Source organism: Amia ocellicauda, chromosome 8 (genome assembly GCF_036373705.1).
Source record: "Amia ocellicauda isolate fAmiCal2 chromosome 8, fAmiCal2.hap1, whole genome shotgun sequence".
Taxonomy (NCBI): domain Eukaryota; kingdom Metazoa; phylum Chordata; class Actinopteri; order Amiiformes; family Amiidae; genus Amia; species Amia ocellicauda.
This window is the reverse complement of record NC_089857.1, coordinates 8,581,972-8,601,666: the sequence shown is the minus strand read 5'-3', so window position 1 is coordinate 8,601,666 and position 19,695 is coordinate 8,581,972. Positions and strand designations below refer to the sequence as shown.

General features: G+C 43.4%; 15 non-coding genes and 1 pseudogene across 15 annotated transcripts; all 16 read left to right on the top strand.

The window, feature by feature from the left end:
• Positions 1-968: 968 nt before the first annotated feature.
• LOC136757459 (5S ribosomal RNA) lies at positions 969-1,087 on the top strand. The gene has a single exon (XR_010819479.1). It is a non-coding gene; the product is annotated as a 5S ribosomal RNA (ribosomal RNA).
• Positions 1,088-2,153: 1,066 nt separating this feature from the next.
• LOC136757948 (5S ribosomal RNA) lies at positions 2,154-2,272 on the top strand. The gene has a single exon (XR_010819759.1). It is a non-coding gene; the product is annotated as a 5S ribosomal RNA (ribosomal RNA).
• A 1,066-nt stretch (positions 2,273-3,338) lies between these two features.
• LOC136757223 (5S ribosomal RNA) lies at positions 3,339-3,457 on the top strand. The gene has a single exon (XR_010819261.1). It is a non-coding gene; the product is annotated as a 5S ribosomal RNA (ribosomal RNA).
• Positions 3,458-4,523: 1,066 nt separating this feature from the next.
• Positions 4,524-4,642, top strand: LOC136756417 (5S ribosomal RNA). The gene has a single exon (XR_010818503.1). It is a non-coding gene; the product is annotated as a 5S ribosomal RNA (ribosomal RNA).
• Positions 4,643-5,698: 1,056 nt separating this feature from the next.
• LOC136756706 (5S ribosomal RNA) lies at positions 5,699-5,817 on the top strand. Its single transcript, XR_010818771.1, has one exon. It is a non-coding gene; the product is annotated as a 5S ribosomal RNA (ribosomal RNA).
• Positions 5,818-6,873: 1,056 nt separating this feature from the next.
• On the top strand, positions 6,874-6,992 carry LOC136756392 (5S ribosomal RNA). Its single transcript, XR_010818479.1, has one exon. It is a non-coding gene; the product is annotated as a 5S ribosomal RNA (ribosomal RNA).
• A 1,066-nt stretch (positions 6,993-8,058) lies between these two features.
• On the top strand, positions 8,059-8,177 carry LOC136756612 (5S ribosomal RNA). Its single transcript, XR_010818685.1, has one exon. It is a non-coding gene; the product is annotated as a 5S ribosomal RNA (ribosomal RNA).
• Positions 8,178-9,243: 1,066 nt separating this feature from the next.
• LOC136756954 (5S ribosomal RNA) lies at positions 9,244-9,362 on the top strand. Its single transcript, XR_010819004.1, has one exon. It is a non-coding gene; the product is annotated as a 5S ribosomal RNA (ribosomal RNA).
• A 1,054-nt stretch (positions 9,363-10,416) lies between these two features.
• Positions 10,417-10,535, top strand: LOC136755902 (5S ribosomal RNA). The gene has a single exon (XR_010818010.1). It is a non-coding gene; the product is annotated as a 5S ribosomal RNA (ribosomal RNA).
• A 1,055-nt stretch (positions 10,536-11,590) lies between these two features.
• On the top strand, positions 11,591-11,709 carry LOC136757458 (5S ribosomal RNA). The gene has a single exon (XR_010819478.1). It is a non-coding gene; the product is annotated as a 5S ribosomal RNA (ribosomal RNA).
• A 1,066-nt stretch (positions 11,710-12,775) lies between these two features.
• On the top strand, positions 12,776-12,894 carry LOC136757947 (5S ribosomal RNA). The gene has a single exon (XR_010819758.1). It is a non-coding gene; the product is annotated as a 5S ribosomal RNA (ribosomal RNA).
• Positions 12,895-13,960: 1,066 nt separating this feature from the next.
• Positions 13,961-14,069, top strand: LOC136757655 (uncharacterized; annotated as a pseudogene).
• A 1,055-nt stretch (positions 14,070-15,124) lies between these two features.
• LOC136756740 (5S ribosomal RNA) lies at positions 15,125-15,243 on the top strand. The gene has a single exon (XR_010818803.1). It is a non-coding gene; the product is annotated as a 5S ribosomal RNA (ribosomal RNA).
• Positions 15,244-16,298: 1,055 nt separating this feature from the next.
• On the top strand, positions 16,299-16,417 carry LOC136756357 (5S ribosomal RNA). Its single transcript, XR_010818447.1, has one exon. It is a non-coding gene; the product is annotated as a 5S ribosomal RNA (ribosomal RNA).
• Positions 16,418-17,472: 1,055 nt separating this feature from the next.
• Positions 17,473-17,591, top strand: LOC136757946 (5S ribosomal RNA). Its single transcript, XR_010819757.1, has one exon. It is a non-coding gene; the product is annotated as a 5S ribosomal RNA (ribosomal RNA).
• Positions 17,592-18,646: 1,055 nt separating this feature from the next.
• On the top strand, positions 18,647-18,765 carry LOC136757945 (5S ribosomal RNA). The gene has a single exon (XR_010819756.1). It is a non-coding gene; the product is annotated as a 5S ribosomal RNA (ribosomal RNA).
• The last annotated feature ends 930 nt before the right edge of the window (positions 18,766-19,695 follow it).

The following is a 19,695-nucleotide window of genomic DNA, read 5'->3' as shown; positions in this document are numbered from 1 at the left end:
CCCCAAATACACAGGCATACAATAGATCTTGTTCTCCAACGTAAACGGTCCCTAGTAACTAGGGTACATTCGTAAATAAATTGAGCATCATGGCTAGAAGTGACTAAATGTTGCCTAATCTTTCTCATCAAGAAATGACACAATTACAGCAACACAAAAAGGAACTCCACCGGACAAAGTTCAGTGCTCACAAGGAGCCTCATTCAACACACACGGTTCCATTCCCATTCATGCAAAGCACGAAAGTGTAAAACTTGGGAACGTACTTGAGAGCAAAGATCACATTCAATCTCATTCAAGGCACGGATGTGAATGCAACGGGATGAAATTACTGAAATGATGCCTGCCCTCGAACTGTGATGATGGACTACCCGACTCGCCAATAATATTGGGTTCTGGTGTATTGAAATACAGGAGCTGCTGGATTTGTGTGTTTTCTTACCCCCTCACCATAGTTTGTCAAATGTTTAAACAACTGAACTTATATTCAAGGTTTGTTTCTCTTCATATGTTTTACTGGTTTACATTTGTCTCAGCAACCTGTTGAATGATTCATCTGCTTTCAAAACAAAATGACAACAGGATGAATGCACACACTTGAAAATACACTACATGCAATGTTATGCATCATAGTGATGCAACCTCCTTTCAGTTTCATACTGCATGTCAATTGAAATCCTTACTGAAATGCACACTTTCTCAAGATTGCGCTTGACTGGCGTGACAGGCACTCAATTACAGCTGTTTTATCAAGACAATGTGTTCGTTTTGTAAAATATAGTTCCGGTCTGGTGTGGCACCCCAGCTAACGCACAACGTTGCCACAACGTGGCGTGTTAGCAGGGACAGTCTGCGGCGCGCTGGTGTGTCCCGGGCTTTAGAGTAGAGAGACAGTTCAACTGTAAGTATGAACGGCAGAAACGGATATTGCCTTCCCTTTAAGTAGAGCGTCAGGAACAGCCTCCCTGGCTTATGGCCATTCTAGCCTGAATACGCCCGATCTCGTCCGATCTCGGAAGCCAAGCAGGCTCGGGCCTGGTCAGCACTTGGATGGGAGACCGCCTGGGAATACCAGGTGCTGTAAGCTTTTGCACCTTTTACACACCAGAGGGCGACAAATCACGAGTTTTAACTTTGGATACACACAATTTCATCATTATTTCAGATTTGACTTCCCCAAATACACAGGCATACAATAGATCTTGTTCTCCAACGTAAACGGTCCCTAGTAACTAGGGTACATTCGTAACTAAATTGAGCATCATGGCTAGAAGTGACTAAATGTTGCCTAATCTTTCTCATCAAGAAATGACACAATTACAGCAACACAAAAAGGAACTCCACCGGACAAAGTTCAGTGCTCACAAGGAGCCTCATTCAACACACACGGTTCCATTCCCATTCATGCAAAGCAAGAAAGTGTAAAACTTGGGAACATACTTGAGAGCAAAGATCACATTCAATCTCATTCAAGGCACGGATGTGAATGCAACGGGATGAAATTACTGAAATGATGCCTGCCCTCGAACTGTGATGATGGACTACCCGACTCGCCAATCATGTTGGGTTCTGGTGTATTGAAATACAGGAGCTGCTGGATTTGTATGTTTTCTTACCCCCTCACCATAGTTTGTCAAATGTTTAAACAACTGAACTTATATTCAAGGTTTGTTTCTCTTCATATGTTTTACTGGTTTACATTTGTCTCAGCAACCTGTTGAATGATTCTTCTGCTTTCAAAACAAAATGACAACAGGATGAATGCACACACTTGAAAATACAATACATGCAATGTTATGCATCATAGTGATGCAACCTCCTTTCAGTTTCATACTGCATGTCAATTGAAATCCTTACTGAAATGCACACCTTGTCAAGATTGCGCTTGACTCGCGTGTCAGGCACTCAATTACAGCTGTTTTATCAAGACAATGTGTTCGTTTTGTAATATATAGTTCCGGTCTGGTGTGGCACCCCAGCTAACGCACAACGTTGCCACAATGTTGCCACAACGTGGCGTGTTAGCAGGGACTGTCTGCGGCGCGCTGGTGTGTCCCGGGCTTTAGAGTAGAGAGACAGTTCAACTGTAAGTATGAACGGCAGAAACGGATATTGCCTTCCCTTTAAGTAGAGCGTCAGGGAGAGCCTCCCTGGCTTACGGCCATACTAGCCTGAATACGCCCGATCTCGTCCGATCTCGGAAGCTAAGCAGGCTCGGGCCTGGTCAGTACTTGGATGGGAGACCGCCTGGGAATACCAGGTGCTGTAAGCTTTTGCATCTTTTACACACCAGAGGGCGACAAATCACGAGTTTTAACTTTGGATACACGCAATTTCATCATTATTTCAGATTTGACTTCCCCAAATACACAGGCATACAATAGATCTTGTTCTCCAACGTAAACGGTCCCTAGTAACTAGGGTACATTCGTAAATAAATTGAGCATCATGGCTAGAAGTGACTAAATGTTGCCTAATCTTTCTCATCGAGAAATGACACAATTACAGCAACACAAAAAGGAACTCCACCGGACAAAGTTCAGTGCTCACAAGGAGCCTCATTCAACACACACGGTTCCATTCCCATTCATGCAAAGCACGAAAGTGTAAAACTTGGGAACATACTTGAGAGCAAAGATCACATTCAATCTCATTCAAGGCACGGATGTGAATGCAACGGGATGAAATTACTGAAATGATGCCTGCCCTCGAACTGTGATGATGGACTACCCGACTCGCCAATAATATTGGGTTCTGGTGTATTGAAATACAGGAGCTGCTGGATTTGTGTGTTTTCTTACCCCCTCACCATAGTTTGTCAAATGTTTAAACAACTGAACTTATATTCAAGGTTTGTTTCTCTTCATATGTTTTACTGGTTTACATTTGTCTCAGCAACCTGTTGAATGATTCTTCTGCTTTCAAAACAAAATGACAACAGGATGAATGCAAACACTTGAAAATACAATACATGCAATGTTATGCATCATAGTGATGCAACCTCCTTTCAGTTTCATACTGCATGTCAATTGAAATCCTTACTGAAATGCACACCTTCTCAAGATTGCGCTTGACTGGCGTGTCAGGCACTCAATTACAGCTGTTTTATCAAGACAATGTGTTCGTTTTGTAATATATAGTTCCGGTCTGGTGTGGCACCCCAGCTAACGCACAACGTTGCCACAATGTTGCCACAACGTGGCGTGTTAGCAGGGACTGTCTGCGGCGCGCTGGTGTGTCCCGGGCTTTAGAGTAGAGAGACAGTTCAACTGTAAGTATGAACGGCAGAAACGGATATTGCCTTCCCTTTAAGTAGAGCGTCAGGGACAGCCTCCCTGGCTTACGGCCATACTAGCCTGAATACGCCCAATCTCGTCCGATCTCGGAAGCTAAGCAGGCTCGGGCCTGGTCAGTATTTGGATGGGAGACCGCCTGGGAATACCAGGTGCTGTAAGCTTTTGCATCTTTTACACACCAAAGGGCGACAAATCACAAGTTTTAACTTTGGATACACGCAATTTCATCATTATTTCAGATTTGACTTCCCCAAATACACAGGCATACAATAGATCTTGTTCTCCAACGTAAACGGTCCCTAGTAACTAGTGTACATTTGTAAATAAATTGAGCATCATGGCTAGAAGTGACTAAATGTTGCCTAATCTTTCTCATCGAGAAATGACACAATTACAGCAACACAAAAAGGAACTCCACCGGACAAAGTTCAGTGCTCACAAGGAGCCTCATTCAACACACACGGTTCCATTCCCATTCATGCAAAGCACGAAAGTGTAAAACTTGGGAACATACTTGAGAGCAAAGATCACATTGAATCTCATTCAAGGCACGGATGTGAATGCAACGGGATGAAATTACTGAAATGATGCCTGCCCTCGAACTGTGATGATGGACTACCCGACTCGCCAATAATATTGGCTTCTGGTGTATTGAAATACAGGAGCTGCTGGATTTGTGTGTTTTCTTACCCCCTCACCATAGTTTGTCAAATGTTTAAACAACTGAACTTATATTCAAGGTTTGTTTCTCTTCATATGTTTTACTGGTTTACATTTGTCTCAGCAACCTGTTGAATGATTCTTCTGCTTTCAAAACAAAATGACAACAGGATGAATGCACACACTTGAAAATACAATACATGCAATGTTATGCATCATAGTGATGCAACCTCCTTTCAGTTTCATACTGCATGTCAATTGAAATCCTTACTGAAATGCACACCTTCTCAAGATTGCGCTTGACTGGCGTGTCAGGCACTCAATTACAGCTGTTTTATCAAGACAATGTGTTCGTTTTGTAATATATAGTTCCGGTCTGGTGTGGCACCCCAGCTAACGCACAACGTTGCCACAATGTTGCCACAACGTTTCGTGTTAGCAGGGACTGTCTGCGGCGCGCTGGTGTGTCCCGGGCTTTAGAGTAGAGAGACAGTTCAACTGTAAGTATGAACGGCAGAAACGGATATTGCCTTCCCTTTAAGTAGAGCGTCAGGGACAGCCTCCCTGGCTTACGGCCATACTAGCCTGAATACGCCCGATCTCGTCCGATCTCGGAAGCTAAGCAGGCTCGGGCCTGGTCAGTACTTGGATGGGAGACTGCCTGGGAATACCAGGTGCTGTAAGCTTTTGCATCTTTTACACACCAGAGGGCGACAAATCACGAGTTTTAACTTTGGATACACGCAATTTCATCATTATTTCAGATTTGACTTCCCCAAATACACAGGCATACAATAGATCTTGTTCTCCAACGTAAACGGTCCCTAGTAACTAGGGTACATTCGTAAATAAATTGAGCATCATGGCTAGAAGTGACTAAATGTTGCCTAATCTTTCTCATCGAGAAATGACACAATTACAGCAACACAAAAAGGAACTCCACCGGACAAAGTTCAGTGCTCACAAGGAGCCTCATTCAACACATACGGTTCCATTCCCATTCATGCAAAGCACGAAAGTGTAAAACTTGGGAACATACTTGAGAGCAAAGATCACATTCAATCTCATTCAAGGCACGGATGTGAATGCAACGGGATGAAATTACTGAAATGATGCCTGCCCTCGAACTGTGATGATGGACTACCCGACTCGCCAATAATATTGGGTTCTGGTGTATTGAAATACAGGAGCTGCTGGATTTGTGTGTTTTCTTACCCCCTCACCATAGTTTGTCAAATGTTTAAACAACTGAACTTATATTCAAGGTTTGTTTCTCTTCATATGTTTTACTGGTTTACATTTGTCTCAGCAACCTGTTGAATGATTCTTCTGCTTTCAAAACAAAATGACAACAGGATGAATGCACACACTTGAAAATACAAAACATGCAATGTTATGCATCATAGTGATGCAACCTCCTTTCAGTTTCATACTGCATGTCAATTGAAATCCTTACTGAAATGCACACCTTCTCAAGATTGCGCTTGACTGGCGTGTCAGGCACTCAATTACAGCTGTTTTATCAAGACAAATGTGTTCGTTTTGTAAAATATAGTTCCGGTCTGGTGTGGCACCCCAGCTAACGCACAACGTTGCCACAACGTGGCATATTAGCAGGGACTGTCTGCGGCGCGCTGGTGTGTCCCGGGCTTTAGAGTAGAGAGACAGTTCAACTGTAAGTATGAACGGCAGAAACGGATATTGCCATCCCTTTAAGTAGAGCGTCAGGGACAGCCTCCCTGGCTTACGGCCATACTAGCCTGAATACGCCCGATCTCGTCCGATCTCAGAAGCTAAGCAGGCTCGGGCCTGGTCAGTACTTGGATGGGAGACCGCCTGGGAATACCAGGTGCTGTAAGCTTTTGCATCTTTTACACACCAGAGGGCGACAAATCACGAGTTTTAACTTTGGATACACGCAATTTCATCATTATTTCAGATTTGACTTCCCCAAATACACAGGCATACAATAGATCTTGTTCTCCAACGTAAACGGTCCCTAGTAACTAGGGTACATTCGTAAATAAATTGAGCATCATGGCTAGAAGTGACAAAATGTTGCCTAATCTTTCTCATCGAGAAATGACACAATTACAGCAACACAAAAAGGAACTCCACCGGACAAAGATCAGTGCTCACAAGGAGCCTCATTCAACACACACGGTTCCATTCCCATTCATGCAAAGCACGAAAGTGTAAAACTTGGGAACATACTTGAGAGCAAAGATCACATTCAATCTCATTCAAGGCACGGATGTGAATGCAACGGGGTGAAATTACTGAAATGATGCCTGCCCTCGAACTGTGATGATGGACTACCCGACTCGCCAATAATATTGGGTTCTGGTGTATTGAAATACAGGAGCTGCTGGATTTGTGTGTTTTCTTACCCCCTCACCATAGTTTGTCAAATGTTTAAACAACTGAACTTATATTCAAGGTTTGTTTCTCTTCATATGTTTTACTGGTTTACATTTGTCTCAGCAACCTGTTGAATGATTCTTCTGCTTTCAAAACAAAATGACAACAGGATGAATGCACACACTTGAAAATATAATACATGCAATGTTATGCATCATAGTGATGCAACCTCCTTTCAGTTTCATACTGCATGTCAATTGAAATCCTTACTGAAATGCACACCTTCTCAAGATTGCGCTTGACTGGCGTGTCAGGCACTCAATTACAGCTGTTTTATCAAGACAAATGTGTTCGTTTTGTAAAATATAGTTCCGGTCTGGTGTGGCACCCCAGCTAACGCACAACGTTGCCACAACGTGGCATATTAGCAGGGACTGTCTGCGGCGCGCTGGTGTGTCCCGGGCTTTAGAGTAGAGAGACAGTTCAACTGCAAGCATGAGCGGCAGAAACGGATATTGCCTTCCCTTTAAGTAGAGCGTCAGGGACAGCCTCCCTGGCTTACGGCCATACTAGCCTGAATACGCCCGATCTCGTCCGATCTCGGAAGCTAAGCTGGCTCGGGCCTGGTCAGTACTTGGATGGGAGACCGCCTGGGAATACCAGGTGCTGTAAGCTTTTGCATATTTTACACACCAGAGGGCGACAAATCACGAGTTTTAACTTTGGATACACACAATTTCATCATTATTTCAGGTTTTACTTCCCCAAATACACAGGCATACAATAGATCTTGTTCTCCAACGTAAAAGGTCCCTAGTAACTAGGGTACATTCATAAATAAATTGAGCATCATGGCTAGAAGTGTCTAAATGTTGCCTAATCTTTCTCATCGAGAAATGACACAATTACAGCAACACAAAAAGGAACTCCACCGGACAAAGTTCAGTGCTCACAAGGAGCCTCATTCAACACACACGGTTCCATTCCCATTCATGCAAAGCACGAAAGTGTAAAACTTGGGAACATACTTGAGAGCAAAGATCACATTCAATCTCATTCAAGGCACGGATGTGAATGCAACGGGATGAAATTACTGAAATGATGCCTGCCCTCGAACTGTGATGATGGACTACCCGACTCGCCAATAATATTGGGTTCTGGTGTATTGAAATACAGGAGCTGCTGGATTTGTGTGTTTTCTTACCCCCTTACCATAGTTTGTCAAATGTTTAAACAACTGAACTTATATTCAAGGTTTATTTTTCTTCATATGTTTTACTGGTTTACATTTGTCTCAGCAACCTGTTGAATGATTCTTCTGCTTTCAAAACAAAATGACAACAGGATGAATGCACACACTTGAAAATACAATACATGCAATGTTATGCATCATAGTGATGCAACCTCCTTTCAGTTTCATACTGCATGTCAATTGAAATCCTTACTGAAATGCACACCTTCTCAAGATTGCGCTTGACTGGCGTGTCAGGCACTCAATTACAGCTGTTTTATCAAAACAATGTGTTCGTTTTGTAATATATACTTCCGGTCTGGTGTGGCACCCCAGCTAACGCACAACGTTGCCACAATGTTGCCACAACGTGGCGTGTTAGCAGGGACTGTCTGCGGCGCGCTGGTGTGTCCCGGGCTTTAGAGTAGAGAGACAGTTCAACTGTAAGTATGAACGGCAGAAACGGATATTGCCTTCCCTTTAAGTAGAGCGTCAGGGACAGCCTTCCTGGCTTACGGCCATACTAGCCTGAATACGCTCGATCTCGTCCGATCTCGGAAGCTAAGCAGGCTCGGGCCTGGTCAGTACTTGAATGGGAGACCGCCTGGGAATACCAGGTGCTGTAAGCTTTTGCATCTTTTACACACCAGAGGGCGACAAATCACGAGTTTTAACTTTGGATACACGCAATTTCATCATTATTTCAGATTTGACTTCCCCAAATACACAGGCATACAATAGATCTTGTTCTCCAACGTAAACGGTCCCTAGTAACTAGGGTACATTCATAAATAAATTGAGCATCATGGCTAGAAGTGACTAAATGTTGCCTAATCTTTCTCATCGAGAAATGACACAATTACAGCAACACAAAAAGGAACTCCACCGGACAAAGTTCAGTGCTCACAAGGAGCCTCATTCAACACACACGGTTCCATTCCCATTCATGCAAAGCACGAAAGTGTAAAACTTGGGAACATACTTGAGAGCAAAGATCACATTCAATCTCATTCAAGGCACGGATGTGAATGCAACGGGATGAAATTACTGAAATGATGCCTGCCCTCGAACTGTGATGATGGACTACCTGATTCGCCAATAATATTGGGTTCTGGTGTATTGAAATACAGGAGCTGCTGGATTTGTGTGTTTTCTTACCCCCTCACCATAGTTTGTCAAATGTTTAAACAACTGAACTTATATTCAAGGTTTGTTTCTCTTCATATGTTTTACTGGTTTACATTTGTCTCAGCAACCTGTTGAATGATTCTTCTGCTTTCAAAACAAAATGACAACAGGATGAATGCACACACTTGAAAATACAATACATGCAATGTTATGCATCATAGTGATGCAACCTCCTTTCAGTTTCATACTGCATGTCAATTGAAATCCTTACTGAAATGCACACCTTCTCAAGATTGCGCTTGACTGGCGTGTCAGGCACTCAATTACAGCTGTTTTATCAAGACAATGTGTTCGTTTTGTAAAATATAGTTCCGGTCTGGTGTGGCACCCCAGCTAACGCACAACGTTGCCACAACGTTGCCACAACGTGGCGTGTTAGCAGGGACTGTCTGCGGCGCGCTGGTGTGTCCCGGGCTTTAGAGTAGAGAGACAGTTCAACTGTAAGTATGAACGGCAGAAACGGATATTGCCTTCCCTTTAACTAGAGCGTCAGGGACAGCCTCCCTGGCTTACGGCCATACTAGCCTGAATACGCCCGATCTCGTCCGATCTCGGAAGCCAAGCAGGCTCGGGTCTGGTCAGTACTTGGATGGGAGACCGCCTGGGAATACCAGGTGCTGTAAGCTTCTTCACCTTTTACACACCAGAGGGCGACAAATCACGAGTTTTAACTTTGGATACACACAATTTCATCATTATTTCAGATTTTACTTCCCCAAATACACAGGCATACAATAGATCTTGTTCTCCAACGTAAACGGTCCCTAGTAACTAGGGTACATTCGTAAATAAATTGAGCATCATGGCTAGAAGTGACTAAATGTTGCCTAATCTTTCTCATCGAGAAATGACACAATTACAGCAACACAAAAAGAACTCCACCGGACAAAGTTCAGTGCTCACAAGGAGCCTCATTCAACACACACGGTTCCATTCCCATTCATGCAAAGCACGAAAGTGTAAAACTTGGGAACATACTTGAGAGCAAAGATCACATTCAATCTCATTCAAGGCACGGATGTGAATGCAACGGGATGAAATTACTGAAATGATGCCTGCCCTCGAACTGTGATGATGGACTACCCGACTCGCCAATAATATTGGCTTCTGGTGTATTGAAATACAGGAGCTGCTGGATTTGTGTCATTTCTTACCCCCTCACCATAGTTTGTCAAATGTTTAAACAACTGAACTTATATTGAAGGTTTGTTTCTCTTCATATGTTTTACTGGTTTACATTTGTCTCAGCAACCTGTTGAATGATTCTTCTGCTTTCAAAACAAAATGACAACAGGATGAATGCACACACTTGAAAATACAATACATGCAATGTTATGCATCATAGTGATGCAACCTCCTTTCAGTTTCATACTGCATGTCAATTGAAATCCTTACTGAAATGCACACCTTCTCAAGATTGCGCTTGACTGGCGTGTCAGGCACTCAATTACAGCTGTTTTATCAAGACAATGTGTTCGTTTTGTAAAATATAGTTCCGGTCTGGTGTGGCACCCCAGCTAACGCACAACGTTGCCACAACGTGGCGTGTTAGCAGGGACTGTCTGTGGCGCGCTGGTGTGTCCCGGGCTTTAGAGTAGAGAGACAGTTCAACTGTAAGTATGAATGGCAGAAACGGATATTGCCTTCCCTTTAAATAGAGCGTCAGGGACAGCCTCCCTGGCTTACGGCCATACTAGCCTGAATACGCCCGATCTCGTCCGATCTCGGAAGCCAAGCAGGCTCGGGCCTGGTTAGTACTTGGATGGGAGACCGCCTGGGAATACCAGGTGCTGTAAGCTTTTGCACCTTTTACACACCAGAGGGCGACAAATCACGAGTTTTAACTTTGGATACACACAATTTCATCATTATTTCAGATTTTACTTCCCCAAATACACAGGCATACAATAGATCTTGTTCTCCAACGTAAACGGTCCCTAGTAACTAGGGTACATTCGTAAATAAATTGAGCATCATGGCTAGAAGTGACTAAATGTTGCCTAATCTTTCTCATCAAGAAATGACACAATTACAGCAACACAAAAAGGAACTCCACCGGACAAAGTTCAGTGCTCACAAGGAGCCTCATTCAACACACACGGTTCCATTCCCATTCATGCAAAACACGAAAGTGTAAAACTTGGGAACGTACTTGAGAGCAAAGATCACATTCAATCTCATTCAAGGCACGGATGTGAATGCAACGGGATGAAATTACTGAAATGATGCCTGCCCTCGAACTGTGATGATGGACTACCCGACTCGCCAATAATATTGGGTTCTGGTGTATTGAAATACAGGAGCTGCTGGATTTGTGTGTTTTCTTACCGCCTCACCATAGTTTGTCAAATGTTTAAACAACTGAACTTATATTCAAGGTTTGTTTCTCTTCATATGTTTTACTGGTTTACATTTGTCTCAGCAACCTGTTGAATGATTCATCTGCTTTCAAAACAAAATGACAACAGGATGAATGCACACACTTGAAAATACACTACATGCAATGTTATGCATCATAGTGATGCAACCTCCTTTCAGTTTCATACTGCATGTCAATTGAAATCCTTACTGAAATGCACACCTTCTCAAGATTGCGCTTGACTGGCGTGTCAGGCACTCAATTACAGCTGTTTTATCAAGACAATGTGTTCGTTTTGTAAAATATAGTTCCGGTCTGGTGTGGCACCCCAGCTAACGCACAACGTTGCCACAACGTGGCGTGTTAGCAGGGACAGTCTGCGGCGCGCTGGTGTGTCCCGGGCTTTAGAGTAGAGAGACAGTTCAACTGTAAGTATGAACGGCAGAAACGGATATTGCCTTCCCTTTAAGTAGAGCGTCAGGAACAGCCTCCCTGGCTTATGGCCATTCTAGCCTGAATACGCCCGATCTCGTCCGATCTCGGAAGCCAAGCAGGCTCGGGCCTGGTCAGCACTTGGATGGGAGACCGCCTGGGAATACCAGGTGCTGTAAGCTTTTGCACCTTTTACACACCAGAGGGCGACAAATCACGAGTTTTAACTTTGGATACACACAATTTCATCATTATTTCAGATTTTACTTCCCCAAATACACAGGCATACAATAGATCTTGTTCTCCAACGTAAACGGTCCCTAGTAACTAGGGTACATTCGTAACTAAATTGAGCATCATGGCTAGAAGTGACTAAATGTTGCCTAATCTTTCTCATCGAGAAATGACACAATTACAGCAACACAAAAAGGAACTCCACCGGACAAAGTTCAGTGCTCACAAGGAGCCTCATTCAACACACACGGTTCCATTCCCATTCATGCAAAGCAAGAAAGTGTAAAACTTGGGAACATACTTGAGAGCAAAGATCACATTCAATCTCATTCAAGGCACGGATGTGAATGCAACGGGATGAAATTACTGAAATGATGCCTGCCCTCGAACTGTGATGATGGACTACCCGACTCGCCAATCATGTTGGGTTCTGGTGTATTGAAATACAGGAGCTGCTGGATTTGTATGTTTTCTTACCCCCTCACCATAGTTTGTCAAATGTTTAAACAACTGAACTTATATTCAAGGTTTGTTTCTCTTCATATGTTTTACTGGTTTACATTTGTCTCAGCAACCTGTTGAATGATTCTTCTGCTTTCAAAACAAAATGACAACAGGATGAATGCACACACTTGAAAATACAATACATGCAATGTTATGCATCATAGTGATGCAACCTCCTTTCAGTTTCATACTGCATGTCAATTGAAATCCTTACTGAAATGCACACCTTGTCAAGATTGCGCTTGACTGGCGTGTCAGGCACTCAATTACAGCTGTTTTATCAAGACAATGTGTTCGTTTTGTAATATATAGTTCCGGTCTGGTGTGGCACCCCAGCTAACGCACAACGTTGCCACAATGTTGCCACAACGTGGCGTGTTAGCAGGGACTGTCTGCGGCGCGCTGGTGTGTCCCGGGCTTTAGAGTAGAGAGACAGTTCAACTGTAAGTATGAACGGCAGAAACGGATATTGCCTTCCCTTTAAGTAGAGCGTCAGGGACAGCCTCCTTGGCTTACGGCCATACTAGCCTGAATACGCCCGATCTCGTCCGATCTCGGAAGCTAAGCAGGCTCGGGCCTGGTCAGTACTTGGATGGGAGACCGCCTGGGAATACCAGGTGCTGTAAGCTTTTGCATCTTTTACACACCAGAGGGCGACAAATCACGAGTTTTAACTTTGGATACACGCAATTTCATCATTATTTCAGATTTGACTTCCCCAAATACACAGGCATACAATAGATCTTGTTCTCCAACGTAAACGGTCCCTAGTAACTAGGGTACATTCGTAAATAAATTGAGCATCATGGCTAGAAGTGACTAAATGTTGCCTAATCTTTCTCATCGAGAAATGACACAATTACAGCAACACAAAAAGGAACTCCACCGGACAAAGTTCAGTGCTCACAAGGAGCCTCATTCAACACACACGGTTCCATTCCCATTCATGCAAAGCACGAAAGTGTAAAACTTGGGAACATACTTGAGAGCAAAGATCACATTCAATCTCATTCAAGGCACGGATGTGAATGCAACGGGATGAAATTACTGAAATGATGCCTGCCCTCGAACTGTGATGATGGACTACCCGACTCGCCAATAATATTGGGTTCTGGTGTATTGAAATACAGGAGCTGCTGGATTTGTGTGTTTTCTTACCCCCTCACCATAGTTTGTCAAATGTTTAAACAACTGAACTTATATTCAAGGTTTGTTTCTCTTCATATGTTTTACTGGTTTACATTTGTCTCAGCAACCTGTTGAATGATTCTTCTGCTTTCAAAACAAAATGACAACAGGATGAATGCACACACTTGAAAATACAAAACATGCAATGTTATGCATCATAGTGATGCAACCTCCTTTCAGTTTCTAACTGCATGTCAATTGAAATCCTTACTGAAATGCACACCTTCTCAAGATTGCGCTTGACTGGCGTGTCAGGCACTCAATTACAGCTGTTTTATCAAGACAATGTGTTCGTTTTGTAAAATATAGTTCCGGTCTGGTGTGGCACCCCAGCTAACGCACAACGTTGCCACAACGTTGCCACAAAGTTTCGTGTTAGCAGGGACTGTCTGCGGCGCGCTGGTGTGTCCCGGGCTTTAGAGTAGAGAGACAGTTCATTTGCAAGTATGAGCGGCAGAAACGGATATTGCCTTCCCTTTAAGTAGAGCGTCAGGGACAGCCTCCCTGGCTTACGGCCATACTAGCCTGAATACGCCCGATCTCGGAAGCTAAGCAGGCTCGGGCCTGGTCAGTACTTGAATGGGAGACCGCCTGGGAATACCAGGTGCTGTAAGCTTTTGCATCTTTTACACACCAGAGGGCGACAAATCACGAGTTTTAACTTTGGATACACGCAATTTCATCATTATTTCAGATTTGACTTCCCCAAATACACAGGCATACAATAGATCTTGTTCTCCAACGTAAACGGTCCCTAGTAACTAGGGTACATTCGTAAATAAATTGAGCATCATGGCTAGAAGTGACTAAATGTTGCCTAATCTTTCTCATCGAGAAATGATACAATTACAGCAACACAAAAAGGAACTCCACCGGACAAAGTTCAGTGCTCACAAGGAGCCTCATTCACCACACACGGTTCCATTCCCATTCATGCAAAGCACGAAAGTGTAAAACTTGGGAACATACTTGAGAGCAAAGATCACATTCAATCTCATTCAATGCACGGATGTGAATGCAACGGGATGAAATTACTGAAATGATGCCTGCCCTCGAACTGTGATGATGGACTACCCGACTCGCCAATAATATTGGGTTCTGGTGTATTGAAATACAGGAGCTGCTGGATTTGTGTGTTTTCTTACCCCCTCACCATAGTTTGTCAAATGTTTAAACAACTGAACTTATATTCAAGGTTTGTTTCTCTTCATATGTTTTACTGGTTTACATTTGTCTCAGCAACCTGTTGAATGATTCTTCTGCTTTCAAAACAAAATGACAACAGGATGAATGCACACACTTGAAAATACAATACATGCAATGTTATGCATCATAGTGATGCAACCTCCTTTCAGTTTCATACTGCATGTCAATTGAAATCCTTACTGAAATGCACACCTTCTCAAGATTGCGCTTGACTGGCGTGTCAGGCACTCAATTACAGCTGTATTATCAAGACAATGTGTTCGTTTTGTAAAATATAGTTCCGGTCTGGTGTGGCACCCCAGCTAACGCACAACGTTGCCACAACGTTTCTTGTTAGCAGGGACTGTCTGCAGCGTGCTGGTGTGTCCCGGACTTTAGAGTAGAGAGACAGTTCAACTGCAAGTATGAGCGGCAGAAACGGATATTGCCTTCCCTTTAAGTAGAGGGTCAAGGACATCCTCCCTGGCTTACGGCCATACTAGCCTGAATGCGCCCGATCTCGTCCGATCTCGGAAGCTAAGCAGGCTCAGGCCTGGTTAGTACTTGGATGGGAGACCGCCTGGGAATACCAGGTGCTGTAAGCTTTTGCATCTTTTACACACCAGAGGGCGACAAATCACGAGTTTTAACTTTGGATACACGCAATTTCATCATTATTTCAGATTTGACTTCCCCAAATACACAGGCATACAATAGATCTTGTTCTCCAACGTAAACGGTCCCTAGTTACTAGGGTACATTCGTAAATAAATTGAGCATCATGGCTAGAAGTGACTAAATGTTGCCTAATCTTTCTCATCGAGAAATGACACAATTACAGCAACACAAAAAGGAACTCCACCGGACAAAGTTCAGTGCTCACAAGGAGCCTCATTCAACACACACGGTTCCATTCCCATTCATGCAAAGCACGAAAGTGTAAAACTTGGGAACATACTTGAGAGCAATGATCACATTCAATCTCAATCAAGGCACGGATGTGAATGCAACGGGATGAAATTACTGAAATGATGCCTGCCCTCGAACTGTGATGATGGACTACCCGACTCGCCAATAATATTGGCTTCTGGTGTATTGAAATACAGGAGCTGCTGGATTTGTGTGTTTTCTTACCCCCTCACCATAGTTTGTCAAATGTTTAAACAACTGAACTTATATTCAAGGTTTGTTTCTCTTCATATGTTTTACTGGTTTACATTTGTCTCAGCAACCTGTTGAATGATTCTTCTGCTTTCAAAACAAAATGACAACAGGATGAATGCACACACTTGAAAATATAATACATGCAATGTTATGCATCATAGTGATGCAACCTCCTTTCAGTTTCATACTGCATGTCAATTGATATCCTTACTGAAATGCACACCTTCTCAAGATTGCGCTTGACTGGCGTGTCAGGCACTCAATTACAGCTGTTTTATCAAGACAATGTGTTCGTTTTGTAAAATATAGTTCCGGTCTGGTGTGGCACCCCAGCTAACGCACAACGTTGCCACAACGTGGCATATTAGCAGGGACTGTCTGCGGCGCGCTGGTGTGTCCCGGGCTTTAGAGTAGAGAGACAGTTCAACTGTAAGTATGAACGGCAGAAACGGATATTGCCATCCCTTTAAGTAGAGCGTCAGGGACAGCCTCCCTGGCTTACGGCCTTACTAGCCTGAATACGCCCGATCTCGTCCGATCTCGGAAGCTAAGCAGGCTCGGGCCTGGTCAGTACTTGGATGGGAGACCGCCTGGGAATACCAGGTGCTGTAAGCTTTTGCATCTTTTACACACCAGAGCGCGACAAATCACGAGTTTTAACTTTGGATACACGCAATTTCATCATTATTTCAGATTTGACTTCCCCAAATACACAGGCATACAATAGATCTTGTTCTCCAACGTAAACGGTCCCTAGTAACTAGGGTACATTCGTAAATAAATTGAGCATCATGGCTAGAAGTGACTAAATGTTGCCTAATCTTTCTCATCGAGAAATGACACAATTACAGCAACACAAAAAGGAACTCCACCGGACAAAGATCAGTGCTCACAAGGAGCCTCATTCAACACACACGGTTCCATTCCCATTCATGCAAAGCACGAAAGTGTAAAACTTGGGAACATACTTGAGAGCAAAGATCACATTCAATCTCATTCAAGGCACGGATGTGAATGCAACGGGATGAAATTACTGAAATGATGCCTGCCCTCGAACTGTGATGATGGACTACCCGACTCGCCAATAATATTGGGTTCTGGTGTATTGAAATACAGGAGCTGCTGGATTTGTGTGTTTTCTTACCCCCTCACCATAGTTTGTCAAATGTTTAAACAACTGAACTTATATTCAAGGTTTGTTTCTCTTCATATGTTTTACTGGTTTACATTTGTCTCAGCAACCTGTTGAATGATTCTTCTGCTTTCAAAACAAAATGACAACAGGATGAATGCACACACTTGAAAATATAATACATGCAATGTTATGCATCATAGTGATGCAACCTCCTTTCAGTTTCATACTGCATGTCAATTGATATCCTTACTGAAATGCACACCTTCTCAAGATTGCGCTTGACTGGCGTGTCAGGCACTCAATTACAGCTGTTTTATCAAGACAATGTGTTCGTTTTGTAAAATATAGTTCCGGTCTGGTGTGGCACCCCAGCTAACGCACAACGTTGCCACAACGTGGCATATTAGCAGGGACTGTCTGCGGCGCGCTGGTGTGTCCCGGGCTTTAGAGTAGAGAGACAGTTCAACTGTAAGTATGAACGGCAGAAACGGATATTGCCATCCCTTTAAGTAGAGCGTCAGGGACAGCCTCCCTGGCTTACGGCCATACTAGCCTGAATACGCCCGATCTCGTCCGATCTCGGAAGCTAAGCAGGCTCGGGCCTGGTCAGTACTTGGATGGGAGACCGCCTGGGAATACCAGGTGCTGTAAGCTTTTGCATCTTTTACACACCAGAGCGCGACAAATCACGAGTTTTAACTTTGGATACACGCAATTTCATCATTATTTCAGATTTGACTTCCCCAAATACACAGGCATACAATAGATCTTGTTCTCCAACGTAAACGGTCCCTAGTAACTAGGGTACATTCGTAAATAAATTGAGCATCATGGCTAGAAGTGACTAAATGTTGCCTAATCTTTCTCATCGAGAAATGACACAATTACAGCAACACAAAAAGGAACTCCACCGGACAAAGATCAGTGCTCACAAGGAGCCTCATTCAACACACACGGTTCCATTCCCATTCATGCAAAGCACGAAAGTGTAAAACTTGGGAACATACTTGAGAGCAAAGATCACATTCAATCTCATTCAAGGCACGGATGTGAATGCAACGGGATGAAATTACTGAAATGATGCCTGCCCTCGAACTGTGATGATGGACTACCCGACTCGCCAATAATATTGGGTTCTGGTGTATTGAAATACAGGAGCTGCTGGATTTGTGTGTTTTCTTACCCCCTCACCATAGTTTGTCAAATGTTTAAACAACTGAACTTATATTCAAGGTTTGTTTCTCTTCATATGTTTTACTGGTTTACATTTGTCTCAGCAACCTGTTGAATGATTCTTCTGCTTTCAAAACAAAATGACAACAGGATGAATGCACACACTTGAAAATATAATACATGCAATGTTATGCATCATAGTGATGCAACCTCCTTTCAGTTTCATACTGCATGTCAATTGATATCCTTACTGAAATGCACACCTTCTCAAGATTGCGCTTGACTGGCGTGTCAGGCACTCAATTACAGCTGTTTTATCAAGACAATGTGTTCGTTTTGTAAAATATAGTTCCGGTCTGGTGTGGCACCCCAGCTAACGCACAACGTTGCCACAACGTGGCATATTAGCAGGGACTGTCTGCGGCGCGCTGGTGTGTCCCGGGCTTTAGAGTAGAGAGACAGTTCAACTGTAAGTATGAACGGCAGAAACGGATATTGCCATCCCTTTAAGTAGAGCGTCAGGGACAGCCTCCCTGGCTTACGGCCATACTAGCCTGAATACGCCCGATCTCGTCCGATCTCGGAAGCTAAGCAGGCTCGGGCCTGGTCAGTACTTGGATGGGAGACCGCCTGGGAATACCAGGTGCTGTAAGCTTTTGCATCTTTTACACACCAGAGGGCGACAAATCACGAGTTTTAACTTTGGATACACGCAATTTCATCATTATTTCAGATTTGACTTCCCCAAATACACAGGCATACAATAGATCTTGTTCTCCAACGTAAACGGTCCCTAGTAACTAGGGTACATTCGTAAATAAATTGAGCATCATGGCTAGAAGTGACTAAATGTTGCCTAATCTTTCTCATCGAGAAATGACACAATTACAGCAACACAAAAAGGAACTCCACCGGACAAAGTTCAGTGCTCACAAGGAGCCTCATTCAACACACACGGTTCCATTCCCATTCATGCAAAGCACGAAAGTGTAAAACTTGGGAACATACTTGAGAGCAAAGATCACATTCAATCTCATTCAAGGCACGGATGAGAATGCAACGGGATGAAATTACTGAAATGATGCCTGCCCTCGAACTGTGATGATGGACTACCCGACTCGCCAATAATATTGGGTTCTGGTGTATTGAAATACAGGAGCTGCTGGATTTGTGTGTTTTCTTACCCCCTCACCATAGTTTGTCAAATGTTTAAACAACTGAACTTATATTCAAGGTTTGTTTCTCTTCATATGTTTTACTGGTTTACATTTGTCTCAGCAACCTGTTGAATGATTCTTCTGCTTTCAAAACAAAATGACAACAGGATGAATGCACACACTTGAAAATACAATACATGCAATGTTATGCATCATAGTGATGCAACCTCCTTTCAGTTTCATACTGTATGTCAATTGAAATCCTTATTGAAATGCACACCTTCTCAAGATTGAGCTTGACTGGCGTGTCAGGCACTCAATTACAGCTGTATTATCAAGACAATGTGTTCGTTTTGTAATATATAGATCCGGTCTGGTGTGGCACCCCAGCTAACGCACAACGTTGCCACAATGTTGCCACAACGTGG